This window comes from Lampris incognitus, chromosome 7 (genome assembly GCF_029633865.1).
Source record: "Lampris incognitus isolate fLamInc1 chromosome 7, fLamInc1.hap2, whole genome shotgun sequence".
NCBI lineage: Eukaryota > Metazoa > Chordata > Actinopteri > Lampriformes > Lampridae > Lampris > Lampris incognitus.
The window spans coordinates 25,748,563-25,766,052 of NC_079217.1; positions in this window are offsets into that span (position 1 = coordinate 25,748,563).

Consider the following 17,490-nt stretch of genomic DNA (forward strand, 5'->3'; position numbering starts at 1 on the left):
AAGAGAGCTTACAGCTGTGATTGAGTAACAATCCACTTAAGCTCATGCTGTTACTGTTCTGCCCATTGCTGAACATAAGTATACTATGATAGTAGGAAATACATCATACTTCCAGGTTGCTGGCAATTCACGCCCATGTCCAAACAGTTCTACAGATCTATTCACAGGATTGCCTACAGGGCTCACAGAACACAGTTATTATATAAGCAGTACATTATTGTGCAATATCAATGGGTATCTTGGGTAACATGAATTGATGTGGTGGGTGTATTGACTAGAAGAACATTTCTCATCAGTGTAGGCATACAGAGTGGGAATACTGTTGACTTTATTGTTGTTTTTAATCACGTCATTTGTTTTTATTGTTATTATAGGTGACTGAATACATGCATTGTTCAGTACTCAGTGCCATGTTTTAATCCATGAAAATGTAGTTGATGAGCATTGGAGGTGAGCAATTTTCCATGCAAATGGACAATATAGAATAGAATCTAAAATGATTTACACCATATTGCTCTATAGTAGGTGCTTTACATACTGTAGCAGAGTTATATTTAAAATTAGCATTATCGTTTTGTTGAATTTAGTAAGAAAAGTTGAGTTTAATTAAACATGCGTTAGTGTGAATAGTTACTGTGCCATTGGTGTCAAAGAGGTTCACCTGGATTGTGCCCAAACGTTTAACATGGATTATTTCTGAAATTCTTTTTGAGCTTTGCTATTGTTTTGATCTACCTGTATACTGAAGTTGTGCCATAAAGGAAGTGGGCATAGATCTTTTTCTCCAAAGACATGTTTTGGTTATGTACACAGTTTATAGATTCCCTACTCGCTAGTGCAGAAAACCACAACAACCCCTTAATCTTTGCATTTTTCTGTTTGATGTTTGAAGCACCTCTACTTTTTCTGACATTTTGAGTTAGGATGTTGCACGCCGTGTCTGTTTTCTGTAAATCTCATGAAAAACAAGGATGCTACTCAAACATAGTCCAGAGATGACTTTTTTGTTTGCGCTGTGTGAGTGGGACAGTGGGATATCGTGATGCCGGGGTTCAGTCCTTCACACCTCATTGGTGCCTGTGCTCGGTAAATGAAAAATAAACAGAACAAAGTGAACACACTGAGATTAAGAAGATTAAGGTTACTACTTGCTGGGACACAGACGATATTTGATGTCATGTTTGTCTGTAAATAGGTCTCAGCGCCAGGGGCCCCCCGCATTTTCAGTAATATTCTCACCTCTCCACTTCCACCCCACCTCTGTCATTCTCTCTCTTTCAATGTCCCTCTGCCTCTCTCTAACTTAATTGTTGCCTGCTGTGCAAAACTGCAATGCAGAGTTAGTTGATGAAAGTGTTTATTGACTTTGATCAGCTCTAGCAGTAGGAGAGCAAGCTTTGTCTGCTCAAATACTTCCTTTCTTAAAGGGAGGCTTTTAATGTCCTCGAAGTTATCAATCTCTGCATGGATCCATGATCTCTCAGGGAATCCACTTACATCTCGATTCAGATTAGAGAGCTATAGATACTCCTAGCTGTGAAGCTGAGCCCCCAATAGTTTATCATTTAAGCCAGGTGGTCAGACTTGTATTTGAGAGGTTGCAGAGTCCAGATAGGATTTTTATCACCCAATTCACTCAGTAGCTGCACCCAAATCTCTCTCCACCAGAGGGGCACCCTGAGGGACTTCTAGTACTCCAGAGAAGGCCCAACATATCAGCATTTTAAATGCTATATTTAGAGTCTTTCATTTAATAATAATTCTATCTTCTAATTCTAATTTTAGCCCTAGTTTCTATCAAGTTTGCTTCAGTAATGAAAGGGTTACTGTCCTGAAACCATGAAAATCGAGTTATCCAGTCAGATTTTGTTGTTGTTGTTGTTGTTGTTGTTGTCTCTTGGCAGAGAAAGGGTTAGCTGGCTGGCTCCCTCATTGGTTAGGACTGCTAGAAGTCCTGTGTTGTGTGTTTATTTAGAAGGTGACAGGTGAATCAGCCAATCATATTTTGCTGTTGTAGTGGATGGGAAAAAAAATATCGCTCTAGGACTTCTAGAAGTCCAGACCTATCCAGATGAGGGCTCACTCATATAAAAGAATGATGTGCGGTTGCTGAGGAGTCATTACTTGCGATTGGCGATCCAAATCTACTGGTTCGCTTAAACCAATCGAACTGCACATCACTAACGTTGGTCTGTGTATCAGACGCCTTGTTTTTTCCCCACCCGCATTCCGGGAACTCTGCCTCTGATTGGCTAGTACTCGTTGCCTCCGTTGGTTAGCTTGGTTAAGGTTAGGGTTAGGGTGGGGTTAGGGATAGGGTTAGCCAATCAGAGATAGAGTAGGGGCGGGTCTGCCCGGAATCCAGGTGGGAAAAATAATAATGTGTATCAGACTAGTGCAACGAAGTTTACGAAGCATGGCTACAGGGGGGAGACGAGAGCGACGTTGTAGCTAGCTTGTTAGCGTTACCCTTCTCAAGACGTGCTTTTGGAGAAAAGCAACAATTGATTGGAAATGGAAGGCCAACTCCTGCTCTTGTCTCGCCTATGCTTCATCACCTCACCTGTCTGGTGTTGACCATCCCCGTATCCACCTCTTCAGTTGTGCGGCCTTTCTCAGCCCTGAAGCACATCAAGACGCACACCAGAAACACAACGGGACAGGATCAACTGGGAGCTTTGGCACTGATGTCCATAAAAAAGGCCTTCTGATGGAACTTAAATCCAAGGACAAACTGCATGATGCTGCCATTGCCCACTTCACAAAGAAGGACCGACGGATGGACTTTATATTCAAGTAGCCTAATAAGGTCAGATGCCTAATTTTATTTTACTCCAAATCGAAGCCGGCGTATTCATTTTACATATTGTGATGACACTTCACAGCTGGTTAATACCGCACTTTGGTCATGTAACGTTAGGACTACAATACTCAATATTATGGTGTAAGGTTTGGCATATTTTGCATATGATTGTATTGCAACTTTGCTCGTGGCAGATTCTGCGTGTGGAGGTTGATTTAATCATTACTTCTGTTCTTTGCTCATGAATTGCTTTGACTTTGTCTGGTCAGTTCGTAAAGAAGAGGTTTTATGATGCTGCATGTTAGCACTGTCCATGGTGATGCTGTAGGCCAGAAGCGGAGGCCATGTCATGTGTATTTTCATTGTTTTCCAAGTATGGAGAGAGACACAGGCTGTTTGATATCGAACGGATTTGATTTTGATGGATCTTGAGGCGTTGAGTTACTAGCCGCGCGTGCGTGCATGCATGTGTGTGCGTGTGTGTGCTTGTATGTGTGTGTGTGTGTGTGTGTGTGTAGGTGAGCTGTGTGTGTTGGAGGTTTTCACCTGTGGTGATACGATGGGCGCACTTTGTGTGTGTGTGTGTGTGTGTGTGTGTGTGTGTGTGTGTGTGTGTGTGTGTGTGTGTGTTAGAGCTGTGTGTCGGAGCTGTTCACATATTGAAAAATACCCCCAAAATTTGGCTGATTACAATATCATTGTGCTATTTAAGGCCCACTGCCAGACTCCACGATTCACTACTGCTCTCCACACAATACACTGTAACTTGATGACCAACCCCATGATAATAGTGTTGGCATAGCTACTACATACATCATCATAATATATCTGTCTTTAGATGCCATCATCCTTAGTTCGACTTTGTTTTAGCTGTGACTCCATAAAAGTTAACTACTAATGGAGACTATGCTGAGGGTATTCCCATGCGGTAATAAAATAGATATTAAGTTTCAAAATCATAAACTTTGGATACAGGCTGCTTACTGTAAGTAATTAGATTATCACTGTGTAGTTTATTAGGCCAGGTTGCTGATCTTACATACAGAGATTTCTACAATGGGTGCTTCACATTTTCTTTAGATGTGTTTCTGTGGTTGTTTGAATCAGTTGTACCTGATTTTTACATTTGAAGCAGAGGTGCTATGGGTAGGTAGCCAGAAGGCAAAACATTACTTTGAAACAATGGGAGACCTTTTGATTTTCCAATAAAACAAATAGATTTGACTGCAATTCTATAGCATAGCACAAGCAACCATACACTAATAAGGAGACATCACATCATGGAGATACACCGATCAGCCAAAATATTATGATCACCTGTCTAATATTTTGTAGGTCTCCCTCATGCCACCAAAACAGTTCTGACCCATTGAGGCATGAACTCCAAAAGAACTCTGAAGGTGTCCTCTGGTATCTGGCGCCAAGATGTTAGCAGCAGATCCTTTAAGTCCTGTAAGTCGCGAGGTGGACCCTCCATGGATCGGACTTGCTATTCCAGCACACCCCACAGATGCTCGATTGTATTGAGAGCTGGAGAATTTGGAGGCCAAGGCAACACCTTGAATGCTTTGTCATGTTCCTCAAACCATCCCTGAACAATTTTTGCAGTGTGGCAGGGTGCGTTATCCTGCTGAAAGAGGCCACTCCCATCAGGGAATACCGTTGCAGTGAAGGGGTGTACTTGGTCTGCAACGATGTTTAGGTAGGTGGCATATGTCAAAATAACATCCACATGAATGCCAGGACCCAAGGTTTCCCAGCAGAACATTGCCCAGAGCATCACACTGCCTCTGCCGGCTTGCCTTCTCCCCATAGTGCATCCTGGTGCCATCTCTTCCCCGGGTAAATGACCCACATACACCCAGCTGTCCACATGATGTAAAAGAAAAGTTGATTCATCAGACCAGGCCACCTTCTTCCACTGCTCTATGGTCCAGTTCTGATGCACCCGACAAGACCTGTCGTTTTGGAGATGCTCTGACCCAGTCGTCTAACCATCACAATTTGGCCCTTGTCAAAGTTGCTCAGATCCTTAAGCTTGCCCATTTTTTCAGCTTCCAACACATCAACTTCAAGAACTGACTCTTCACTTGCTGCCTAATATATCCCACCCCTTGACAGGTGCTAATGTAACGAGATAATCAATGTTATTCAGTGGTTTTAATGTTTTGACTGATCATTGTATATTTGTTTTAATGGAGATACACAGAGATAAAGCCTTTAAATTTTACATGTAGATAGAGCCCTATGATTTTGTTTTCTATGACCAGAAACAGGTCTATGAAAATCTGTGAATACCACATTGTAACGATTTTAACTGTTTAAAGAGTTGGGTAATGAGAATTTCCAAAGTTAAAGAACCAGGTGGAAACCAGAAACCATTTTGAAACATGAGTTTTGAAGACACATGCTGAATCCTGAAAACAGTGTCAGGTTCACAAAACTAGTGAAATGGAAAGAACATTGAAAGTCTTATTAAAACTGCCAGTGCCTACTGCCAGGGTTGGACTGAGACCAAAGTTCGGCCCTGGAAATTGTCATCTTTTCCCAAACATACACACTTATGAGTTGAATAAAGCAACATCAGGCTATTTATAACACATAGGCTAAGCAATAGATATCAAGTTGGTATCCTAACAATACGTATACTTACAGGGTTTCATAAAATAATGTAATGAATAACTAGTTAGAAATGGCCTAGAGGAAAAGTCGGCACTCCAAAAGGCGTGCTTAGGATTTTATTCATTTAACAATAGGCAACCCAACTCTCAACACACTTATGCTACAATCCATAACTTAAATAAAGCAAATATGACAAACTCATATGTCCTGAATGTAGTCTATGACAAAATGCAATGTTGTCATCATGAAACAAAATGGCCAAACTCAATTTTCACACAGGGCAAAAGCTTTCCTTAATGTAGGCATAGCCTAATGATGACCTGCAAATGTGTCTGAAATTGGACATTAATTAAAAGCACTCTGTCTATAGTCAATCATTCGACATTGTGTTCGCAGCTGATCTGATGCACTTCACAGATCAAGCTTAACAGTCAGGATTTCATGCTACCAACACTATTGTCAGGGTGTGACAAAGCAGCATGCCTGCACCCTATTGGAGCAGATCCAGAGTGACTAATCAGCTGAGCCATAGTAACACTCTCGCCTTGACATCATTTAAAAAACAGCACAGCACAGCGGTCGTAAGCAGCAAATAGAACAAAATGGCATGTCTTACCTTAGGCGGTGAGAAAACATCTCAACAGCGCGCTCGTCTCTGCCATCCTGTCGATTATTCCGTCAGTGTCTAAAGCAATAAGAATGTCTTTTTCTGTAGCCATACATATGAATGCTTTGAGATGCCTTTGTGTTGTAGTGCTCCGTAATCTATTCTTGATGACTTTTAAAGTTGAAAAGCTGTACTCGCATGCCTCTTGTGTAACGGAGAGGGTCAGGAGGAATTAGTATCCCAATCCAGTAAGTACCAGTCATTGAATTGTATTGATGAAGGATGTGGAAGCAGCATATTGGGCAGTTTTTGTATGATGAGCAAGAAATTAATCAGGCTCCTCAGTATGATGAATCCTCTCTGGCCTAGCTCTGCTGTTAACACTTTCACTACATAAGTTAGCATTATCACCTGCTGGAAGGTTGTCATGCACCTTCCGCTCATTCTCAACCTCCTTTTCTTGCCTCTGCCATCCACTGGAATCAGCTTGCTCATCTGTCCAGACTCTTTCTTCCTCTTCATTTGGTGGTGGGCTATTAATGTTATCACTGCAGTGAGGCATGCTAGCAGGATTTTGCATGGCAGTGGCATCAGTATTTTTGAATAAATGTGTTAACTTAAAATATTTTACGGCATCAGCTTGCAGTATTTTTTCTTTTTCTCTCTGACCTTTTCCACTCCACCTTTTCACTTTTTGGGACCTTTATCCATTTCAGGCTAGCTTTATTTTCAATTTGAACTTTTAACTTTTAGTTTCTACTCATTCTCTCTTGATCTGATTATTTCCCACTTGACCTCTGACATTACATGGATGGATGCATCCACTTGAAGGAGTGGGGAGAGGACGAGGGTAGCACTTGTTGCACCTGCCTTACAGTATAGGTAGCCTATTGACAATTGGAACCATACAACCCCTAATCAGATGAGCTGTTCCAACATCAAGTGGGTCATGGCTGGCAGGACGAATTTTTTTTTTCCCCTCACAATTTTCCCCCCCATATTGCTGCCCTTGCAGCCCACTAGTGAGCCAGCCCATCTGGCATTTTCCAGAGTTGCCAGATTGCCAATCCGAGTCTATCTACCACCCTAACATATTGGTAAAATAGTTTTGCTTTTTAAACATTTTGGTTTTTTCCTCCAAAATTATGATAAAAATTGGAATTAAGATGTGATAAGCGGAAATTGAACCAGAATCAGTCCAAATGATATCCAAACCTAGCTGGATTTTAATTCTTTGGTGAAAATTATAGCACTACCTAGTGATTTAAAAAGCCCTGTACATAACCTCATGTGATGCAGGTTGTTATATGACTGACCCTACATGATTTCAAACCTTGTTGTCAAGTGCAAATGGATTTTTGTGCCACTTAGTATAAAGCATCTGAATAAGAACACGCTTCAATTTGTCTCCAAGGTCAGTCCTTAGATTAGCTGTCACAATGATGACGCAATGTTTTCTACCTTCACACGTCTCCTTTTTCTAGAAAGGCCACATTATTGTCCCCATTTAAATCAGACAGAAAAACAGGTGAGATTGGCAAGAACACAGCAAAAGGACTGAAAGTAGGAATGTGGAGTGGACAGGAGTCAAGGCTCTTGAATGTACAGATAGGAATAGCTCCGATAAATATAGAAAGTCATTATGTATTCATTACATTATTCGAATCCTGGTATTCACCGAATGAAGTTAATGAAGCTATGTTACATTTTCATTTATTGCTATTAAGTACCATGCCTCAACAGTATTTCATGTATGTAACTGATGTTTAATTATATCACAACATTAAGTGCTGTATCTCTACAAAGCACAAATGTGCACCCCTCATGTTGCTCCTTATTATTTACATCCTTGTCTCTTTCCACACCTGACTATTGATTTCCTTTCTAAATGTCATGTAATTGCCTCTTCTAATTTTTTCTTTTTTTTCCTCTTACATACACTTGCTTGCTGGTTGTCCATCGTGCCCGATGATGACCATCTTCTTCTATTAGTGGGTCCTTTGGTGGCTGAATAGTCCGATCCTGGATGCACAGTTGCGGTTGCAGACCGGGCATGTAAAAGTGGTGCTGGAGGGGGTAGTGGTAGCTTTGCGAGCAGGCCTCTTTGCACGCTTTGCTACACGGTGTTGTGTGCGCTGGTTTTCCATGTACTTCACTCCCTCTGAGATGTGAGAGCGCCAGGTTGTGCGGCAGAAAGCAAGTTCCTCCAAAGAAGAGGGGTTGATCTGACATCTTTTTAGTGTGGTCTTCATTTGGTCTTTGAACCGCTTCTTCTGCCCACCAGCAGTGCGTTGACCAAGGCGTAGTTGGCCGTAGAGGACTTTTCGTGGGAGTCGTTCGCTGGGCATGCGAATAACATGCCCAAGCCACCTGAGTTGATGGTGTTTTAGGGTAGACTCCACGCTGCAGCTGCCTGCCCGCTCCAACACCTCTGTGTGTGGCACTCTGTCCTCCCAAGTAATGCCAAGGATCCTCTGGAGACATTTTACATGGAAGGCCTCCAGGCTTCTGAGATGGTGGCTGTAGATGGTCCATGCCTCACATCCATAGAGTAGTGTGGAGATGCACACTGCTCTGTAAACAAGCACTTTAGTGTGGAGATTGAGGTTGCTGTTTTGGAAAACTCTTCTCCTTAGACGGCCAAAAGATGTTGAGGCTTGTTTGAGGCGGTGCTGAATCTCATCATCTATTTTGCAGGTGTCGGATAGCATACTTCCCAGATATTTGAAGGCAGGAACAGTGGCCAGTTGTTGCCCTTCTGCTGTGAAGGTTGTTGGGTGGTTTGGGAGGCCGGCAGTCAACTGACAGATTACCTCTGTCTTTTGGGTGTTAATAATCAGTCCCATTCTCCTGTATGCAGTTACAACTGCCGACAGAGTGTTTTGTAGAGCTTCTGGTGTGTGAGCTACCAGGGCACAATCGTCGGCATAATGTAGCTCAATAATGGTCTCAGAGGTCAACTTGGTGGTTGCCTGAAACCTCCTGATGTTGAATAGGTTACCATCAAGCCTGAAGTCAATGGTAACTCCAGCCTGCTTCTCCAGCCTCCTTCGTAACAGTGTTGTAACAGAGACTAAGAAGATATTGAACAGGACTGGGGCTAGCACACAGCCTTGTCTGACTCCAGTCTGCACACCAAAGGGCTCAGAACTGCGGTTCCCCACTACCATTCGGGCCATCATTCCTGAGTGAAACTGTCCAAGAACGGTGAGAAACTTGGGTGGACATCCAAATTTCTTCAGGACTTGCCACAGCAGGGCCCGGTTAACTGTATCAAATGCCTTTGAGAGGTCTATGAATGCTATGTATAGATCCTTGTGCTGTTCTCTGCATTTCTCCTGGAGCTGGCGTGTCACAAAGATCATGTCAATGGTCCCTCTATCCTTTCGGAAGCCGCATTGTGATTCTGGTATGACCTGTTCGGCTATTGCGAGTGTTAGTCTGCGGAGCATGATCTTGGCTAGAACCTTTCCTGCAATGGCCAGCAGTGAAATACCCCTACTGTTGGAGCAGATGGATTTGTCTCCTTTGTTTTTATAAATGGCCACAATGTTGGCATCTTTCCACTGTTGGGGGACACACTCGCGACTCCACACCTCAAGGATATAGAGATACAGTGTCCTCGTACAGAGGTAGCCTCCTTCCTTGAGGATTTCAGCTGGAATATTATCAGGTCCATGGGTTTTGTTGTTTTTCAGGGTCTTGACTGCATGTAGGATTTCTTTAAAAGATGGTGGGAGGTCTAGGTCTTGCAAGGTAGGCTGTTGAGGGAGTTCTGCCAGTACAGTTGAGTCCACTGGGGTGGGCTGGTTGAGCAGGGTGTTAAAATGCTCGGCCCACCGCTCCACTAACAGGGCCTGATCCTTGATGAGAGTTGTTCCATCAGCAGACCTAACGGGTGTCAGGGAGCAGTTTCTGGGGCCATAGATGGCCTTAACTGCATCATAGAAACCATGCATGTCGTTCCTGTCTGCATGAGCCTGGATTTCGTTGGCTTTCAAAATCCACCACTCATTTTGCAGTTTCCGCAGAGTTGCTTGGGCCTCAGAGCGGAGGTCTTGCCATTTTTTCTTGAGAGGTTGGGATAGTGGGTTGCTGAGGGCAGCTCTGTGTGCCTTATGCATGTTGTCCAGGAGGGTGGAGATCGTTCCGGCATTGTCATCAAACCAGTCCTGATGTTTCTTGGTTTTAAAGCCAATGGATTGGGCTGCATTGTCAAAGAGGGTGGTGCTCAGAGAGGTCCACTTTTCATCCATCCCAGACTCTGAGTTGATCAGCTGTTCAATGTCAACTAAGTTGTCGGCTAGAGAACGACGGAAGGTGTTTCGGGTGTCGCTGTTGGATAGTCTGGCGCAGTGGAGTGGTTTCTTTTTTGGCCCAGATTGGCGTCTCAAGGGTCAGACATGTACTCTGACTTTTGTCAGGATCATACGGTGGTCTGTCCAGCAGTCTGCTCCTCGCATAGCTCTTGTAAGGAGCACGTCTTTAAGATCAACCCGCCTCACGATAGCATAATCAAGCAGGGGCCAGTGTTTGGTTCTGGGATGCATCCAGGATGCCTTGTATTTATTCTTTTGTTGGAAAATGGTGTTTGTGATGGTGAGGTCATGTTCCGAGCACAGACTAAGAAGTCTTATGCCATTGGGGTTGACTTTTCCAATGCCGTGGGCGCCAATCACTCCATTCCAATTTTGCATATTCTTCCCAACTCGGGCATTAAAATCACCAAGCAAAATGACTTTGTCACTCCTTGGGATGTTGATGAGTACATCATCGAGTGCCTGGTAGAAGCGATCTTTCTCTTCATCATGAGATGGTAAAGTTGGAGCGTAGGCACTTATCAAGGTGATGTATCGACATTTTGCAAGGGGTATACGGAGAGTCATAAGCCGCTCATTAATGCCCACTGGTTTTTCTTCGAGTTTGGGTAAGAGACTGTTCTTAATTGCAAAACCAACTCCATGGATGTGTTGACCTCCTAGGGGGTATCCTTTCCAAAAGAAGGTATAGCCCTCTCCTACTTCATTGAGCGAGCCCTCTTCAAGGAGCCTGGTCTCACTGAGTGCCGCCACATCCACACAATAGCGCCTCAGCTCGCTAGCAATAAGTGCTGTTCTGCGTTGAGGTCTGTCCGTACCATGGCTGACGTCCAGGAGTGTTCTTATGTTCCATGCTGCAAATCTTAGTGGTATAATGTTTGTTTTTCGACCGCATAGTGGAATGGCCCGGCAGGTGCGGTTTCCTGCCCAGGCGCAGTGTTGAGTGGGCAATTTTTGGGCCACCTTTTCTAGGCCGTTCCCTGAAAGGGGTGAGCAGTGCGGTCCCTAAATAGGGCTGCTCAGACGCACAGGGGTCTGCCGGAAAAAGCTGCCACTCAATCCCAGCTGCTAACGACCGTTGCCCTGTGCCGCTGGCATGCAGAGTTCCAACTAAGAGCTCCCAGTTCATTCAGACCTGCTCCCGTCATTGGATACTCCATCGCCGCCAGACTTTGTGAGGTCGGGGACTCAGATAGCAGAAGATACCTGCGCAGAGATGGTTTTTAAAGTGGCATGGGGGGTGCGCTTCTCCCAACGCCACATGACTTGATTGTAGAGGAGATGGTTCCGATGGCAAGGGGGATCCCTAGACGACCGGCACCTCCACACAACTGCAGGGGGCTGCCGGAAATCCAGTTTTTCGGAAACCGCCTCGAAGCGTGCCGCCACAGCTTGCTTTTCTGTTGGGGTAAGCTCCCTTAGCCTTATGTCTTCCAGACTCACCCACAAGGCAGCGGGGCAGTGGTTGATAGGTGCCAGGGCGTGTCCACCAGGGTGGGCCTGCACACCATATCTCTGGGGCCCACTGCTGCTCCGAGATCCCCTGCCAAGTTAGCCTGGGGCCGCAAGACCCCAGTTACCTTGTGTGGCCACGGGGAGGCCTGGCAGGAGTCTTGGTGAAGGAGAGGCTATGTACTGGCAAGGGAAGGCTTACACGCTAGGATGCTTCCCTATTCGCCACAAAGGCTAGCCAGCGGCAGCAAGCTGAGGGCAGGAGGGATACAAGCGGGTTGGAAGAACACATGCACCTTCCCTCCAACTACACCAGGGGTCGGGAACCTTTTTGACTGGGAGAGCCATAAAAGCCAAATATTTCTAAATATATTTCATTGAGAGCCATATAGTATTTTTAATGTATAATAAATTAAATATGTCATACTTTTAATGCGACTTCTGGTGCTGCATGGTTTTGCTGATGGCCTTGTAGTCTGGTTCATACGTGGTGAGGTTGAGCTTCATGCAGGCGTTGAGGCTTCCATCAGTTAAACGTGAGCGTAGGTTGGTCTTAATGTTCCTCATATGCGAGAAAGACTGTTCACATGCATATGTAGAGCCAAACATGGTCAATACGGCAATACTCACACGCTGCATTGTGTGGTATGTCACAGGAAGCTCGTTCCAAGTTTTAAGAATCAGCTGGTCTTCAGGTTGAAGATTTTTAATTTCTGTCCACTTGTGTTCCCTCGCCAGCTCTGCTCGCTGTCGCGCAAGACTTTCCAACTCTCCATTAAGTGACTTGAACTTACTCATCCACATGTCTGATGCCTTCAGGTCAGCAACTTCCAGCTCAAAGTCTCCGATGGAGACCCCGGGGATGCATGTCAGGTCGATTTTGTCCACTGCACACTCATGTGGATGAGTGATGAACTTGAAAAGACCAGTGCGCGCACGAAATTCTCCAAAACGTGCTTTGAATGACTGCAGGAGACTGGAGATCCAGATGTTGAGTGGAGTCACTTGCTAAGCATGCATCTCTAAATTGTTGCAGTCTTTCAAAGTGCAGAAGACGACCTGTTTCAATGTCCCTGAGAAAGACTTCCAGCTTGCTTTCAAATGCAAACACTGCTTGTTGAAGGGATGAGATTGTATTTCCAATACCTTGCATTTTCACATTGAGCTGGTTCAGATGGCCAGTTATGTCCACGAGATAGTGAAACTGCAGGAGCCAGTCAGTGTTGTCTAGCTCAGGATGCTTGACGCCTTTCATTTCAAGAAAAGTCCGGATTTCACTCAGGCAAGCTGCAAAACGGCTGAGCACCTTCCCCCTTGACAACCAACGCACGTTGCTGTGTAAAAGCAGACCGGGATAATGATTCCCAACTTCTTCTAACAGAGCTTTAAACTGGCGATCATTTAAAGCTCGGGCAACAATAAAGTTGACCACTCGAATGACCAGAGACATCACCTCGCCAAGGTCCTGGCCACACATCTGAGCGCAAAGCGCCTCCTGGTGCAGGATGCAATGAAAACTTAGGATGGCTCTCTTTTCATGTTCACGGAGAAGCGCTACAAATCCTTTGTTCTTCCCCAACATACAGGGTGCACCATCAGTACAGACAGAAATAAGTTTATCCATCGGTAGTTTTTTTTCTTTAGCAAACTCCATGAAAGATATGAATAAATCCTCTCCTCTTGTTGTCCCTTTCATTGGCAAAACAGCCAAGCTTTCCTCACGCAGTGTGTCACCTGCAGCATACCTGGCAATGATACTGCACTGAGATAGATGGCTAACGTCTGTTGACTCATCTAACGCGAGAGAAAAGTATGTCCCGGCGTTTATGTCCTTAATTTGTGTTTCCTCGACTTGATTTGCCATCATGATGCTACGATCGTGCACAGTTCTTGCTGACAGGGGCATGTCTTTTATTCGTTTGATTATCTTGTCTTTATTTGGGAAGTCATCAAACAGTTCATTGGCCACATCAAGTATGAATGTTTTGGCATACTCGCCATCTGTGAATGACTTTCCATTCCTTACTATTGCCAAAGCACCCGCAAAGCTAGCGGAATTCCCGTCACCTTGCTTGGTCCACACACGTAGTTGCTGCTGACTCGTCTGCACTCTCCGCTGTAGCTCCTCGCATGCCCTTTTCCTGCTGTCCCCCGCTGGATATTTCGATGCAAATGAAGCATGGTGCGTATCGAAGTGCCGCTTTATATTTGACCGTTTCATCGATGCAATTTTATCATTGCATATTAGACATACCGCAGATCCTGCTCTCTCCACAAATGCAAATTCCTCTGTGCACGCAGCCTGGAATGCACGGTAATCATCGTCTTTTTTTCTTTTCGCCATCTTTTCCGTTACAAGGGTTGAAGCGGATAAACTAGTTGGCTATCTGATAAAATTGATTTCTTCACCTTTACAATGACCCGGACATGCTCGCGAGCCATTGGTTCCCGACCCGACCCACGGGTGACCCGTGACCCGTGAAATTTATCTTCAAAACTAATTTCTGTTTACTTTAAAATGACACAGTATTATTAAGAAATATCACAAGTATTTTAAAATCAGTTCCAAACTGATTTTTTTGAAAAAAAAAATAATTTTCAACTCAAAATTGTCTGGGAGCCATATGCCGTCACCGGAAGAGCCATATATGGCTCGCGAGCCATAGGTTCCCGACCGCTGAACTACACGCTGCTGCACTAGACGCATCACAACACCCTGTGTGTACACACACACACACACACACACACACACACACACACACACGCGCGCGCACGTGCACACACACACACAGAGCCTGTCTTGCTCCTATTCCAGTGTTTCAGTGCAATAAAAAGGGGTCTATCATTCTTTAGCAATCTGTCACTATATCACTTACATTATAATCCATCCTAGTTTTAATATCCGAAACCGGACAGGTCTATCCCTATTGTTGTTTTCCTTTCCAGTAATGTCAGGTCACGGTTCTGCAGTGTGGAACTGGCACTTTGGGGCATTTTGGGTAAATAAACCAGGAACTAAAGACATTTCAAGACAGGATCCTAGAGGCACGTGTTGTTTGCTTTATCTACAGCTGACCACTGGATGCCCTTTTTGTTTTTGTTTAGTCAGGTGGGATGTATTGGCAAGCCAGTTGTGTACCGATTAGGTTTGGAATTGTAGAGGAATGAGCGTGTGTGTGTGTGTGTGTGTGTGTGTGTGTGTGTGTGTGTGTGTGTGTGTGTGTGTGTGTGTGTGTGTGTTTGTGTTCTGGCTGCTATACCCAAAGGTGCATTCTTGATTACTGCTCTGCATACAACCCGCAGGCGATTTCCTTCACTTTCTCCTTAATCAACTTGTCACTCTGTTTCTCTATTAACCTCCATTTGTTGAGTAACAGGTACAGCCCTCGCATGTTATCATTGCTGGTCATCTCCTCATTAACATTGTACAGACTAATTAATGTCTGTTTGGAGATGGATGGACACAGAGTGTAGCTACCACTAAATCTGCAGCAAAATAAAAGACGTCTTTCTTGTGCATCATCTAAAGTGATGGCGACAGTTGTGAATTAAAGATGGCTTATCCATGAAATGGACTTGCAACTGCAGTACCATTTTTCCCACTGGTTTTGTTCCTCTTAATTACTGTTGATAACTGATATCGGTGCCTTGCAGGGTATTTTGTTTTGCTCGAGTTTACGGAGAAACCATTCACACGGTGTCAGTAGGATAGATTCACAGATGCAGGAACAGTACCAGGTTGCTATGGAAACCTTAAAAAAAGATTGCTGCATATATCTTAATATTTATCTGTGCTGTTGTAGAATGATTAAAAGTCTAACAGATCACCGTATACAGAGTTGGATACCGATTTGAGCATACCAGCATAGTTTACATTCCCAGAGCAAACAATAGTGACACTAGATACAAGCGAGTAACACCATCTTGCTGGACACCAGCTCCTGAACACTGTAACTGATAAAGGATCAGAGTGTTTGGTGCATCGTTGGGCGTGTTTTAACCTTTGTAACGGGCTGGAGCGACAGTATGTGCTTTTACTTTGTGATAACAAAATAACCAAGGACCTGCATGTCAGCGTTAAGAAACACCGGTGTTGTTGTAAAATGGTAGGCCACCAGGAATACTGCTCTCTGCAACAAGCCTACCCCCAAAGAACCGTCTCGCATCATTAATTCTGATTAGTAAATGTAACTTTACAAATGAGGTCTCATACATGATTCATAATAAAAACAGTACAAGTGTATTTAAAAACAACTTTACATCTGCCAATCTCTGAGTGCCATGTCTTTTGGATATTTTTTTTTAAACTTATTTACCCAGGCTAGTAGGCTGAGCACGTGTGCACTTTTTCAGCAATGCCCTGCTACACATTTATGCCTAGGAGCTGCCCAGTACAAACACAGTCTTCACTGGTGGCCGCTGAGCAGCTGCGCTGCAGCAGTTGGTTAGGGGAGTTAAGTGCTTTGCTCAAGGGCACATCACGCGTGGTTATTGAGGGAAGGGAGAGCTCCCATTCGTTCATCCCCCCATCCACATTTTCCTTCTGCTCCAGCGATCAAACCGGTGACCTTCCAGTCACAAGCCCACCTCTTTAACTTTTAGTTCAAGTTCACTTTATTATCATGTACATATAAAAAGTACCATGTAACTTCAAATACAATGAGATGCATGTGCCCTGGGTCTCTCAGCCCTTAAAACTATATATAAGGAAATAATAAATAACAAATACAATGAATAAGACATCAGAAATCCCACAAAATAATAAATCGAAAGTTATGTAAGGAGCCTGCTGTTCATTATTCTGACCGCCTGGGGGTAAAAGCTATTTTTGAGGCGGCTGGTCTTAGCTCTGATGCTCTGTAAGCATTGTCCTGAGGAAAGGAGTGAGAACAGACCATGTGTTGGGTTGCTGGTTTCCTCCATGATACTGAAGGCCTTCCTTCTGCAACGGGTGGTGTAAATGTCTGGAAGCTGTGGCAGTGCTGCTTCTATGATTTTTGAAGCCATTTTTACTATCCTTCTCAGTTATTTGTGGTCCTGTTCAGTCAGGTTGCCAAACCACACCGGTATAATAATAATAATAATAATAATAATAATTACCATCATTACATTTATATAGCACTTTTCTAGACACCCAAAGTGCTTCACATTGAAGTTCACATTGAAGCATGCTTCCAGTAACGATGCACTCTATGGTAGTCTGATAGAAATTGACCAATATTTTTGTAGACATTCTGAATTTTTTAAGACATCTCAGAAAGTATAGTCTCTGTTTTGCCCTCTTAATGATACAACTTGTGTTTAGAGACCAGGAGAGGGAGTCTGAGATCCATCCAAACAGCCATTATCCAAGCCGCTTATCTGAATTCGGGCCGCAGGATGCTGGAGCCTATCCCAGCAGTCACTGGGTGGCAGGTGGGGAGACACCCTGGACAGGCAACCAGTCCATCATAGGCCAATACATTCACACCTAGGGACAATTTTAGTATGGCCAATTCACCTGACCTATGCATGTCTTTGGACTATGGGAGGAAACCGGAGCACCCGGAGGAAACCCACTCAGACATGGGGAGAACATGCAAACTCCACATAGAGGATGACCTGGGATGACCCCCAAGGTTGAACAACCCCAGGGTTCGAACCCAGGACCTTCTTGCTGTGAGGCGACCGTGCTAACCACTGTGCCA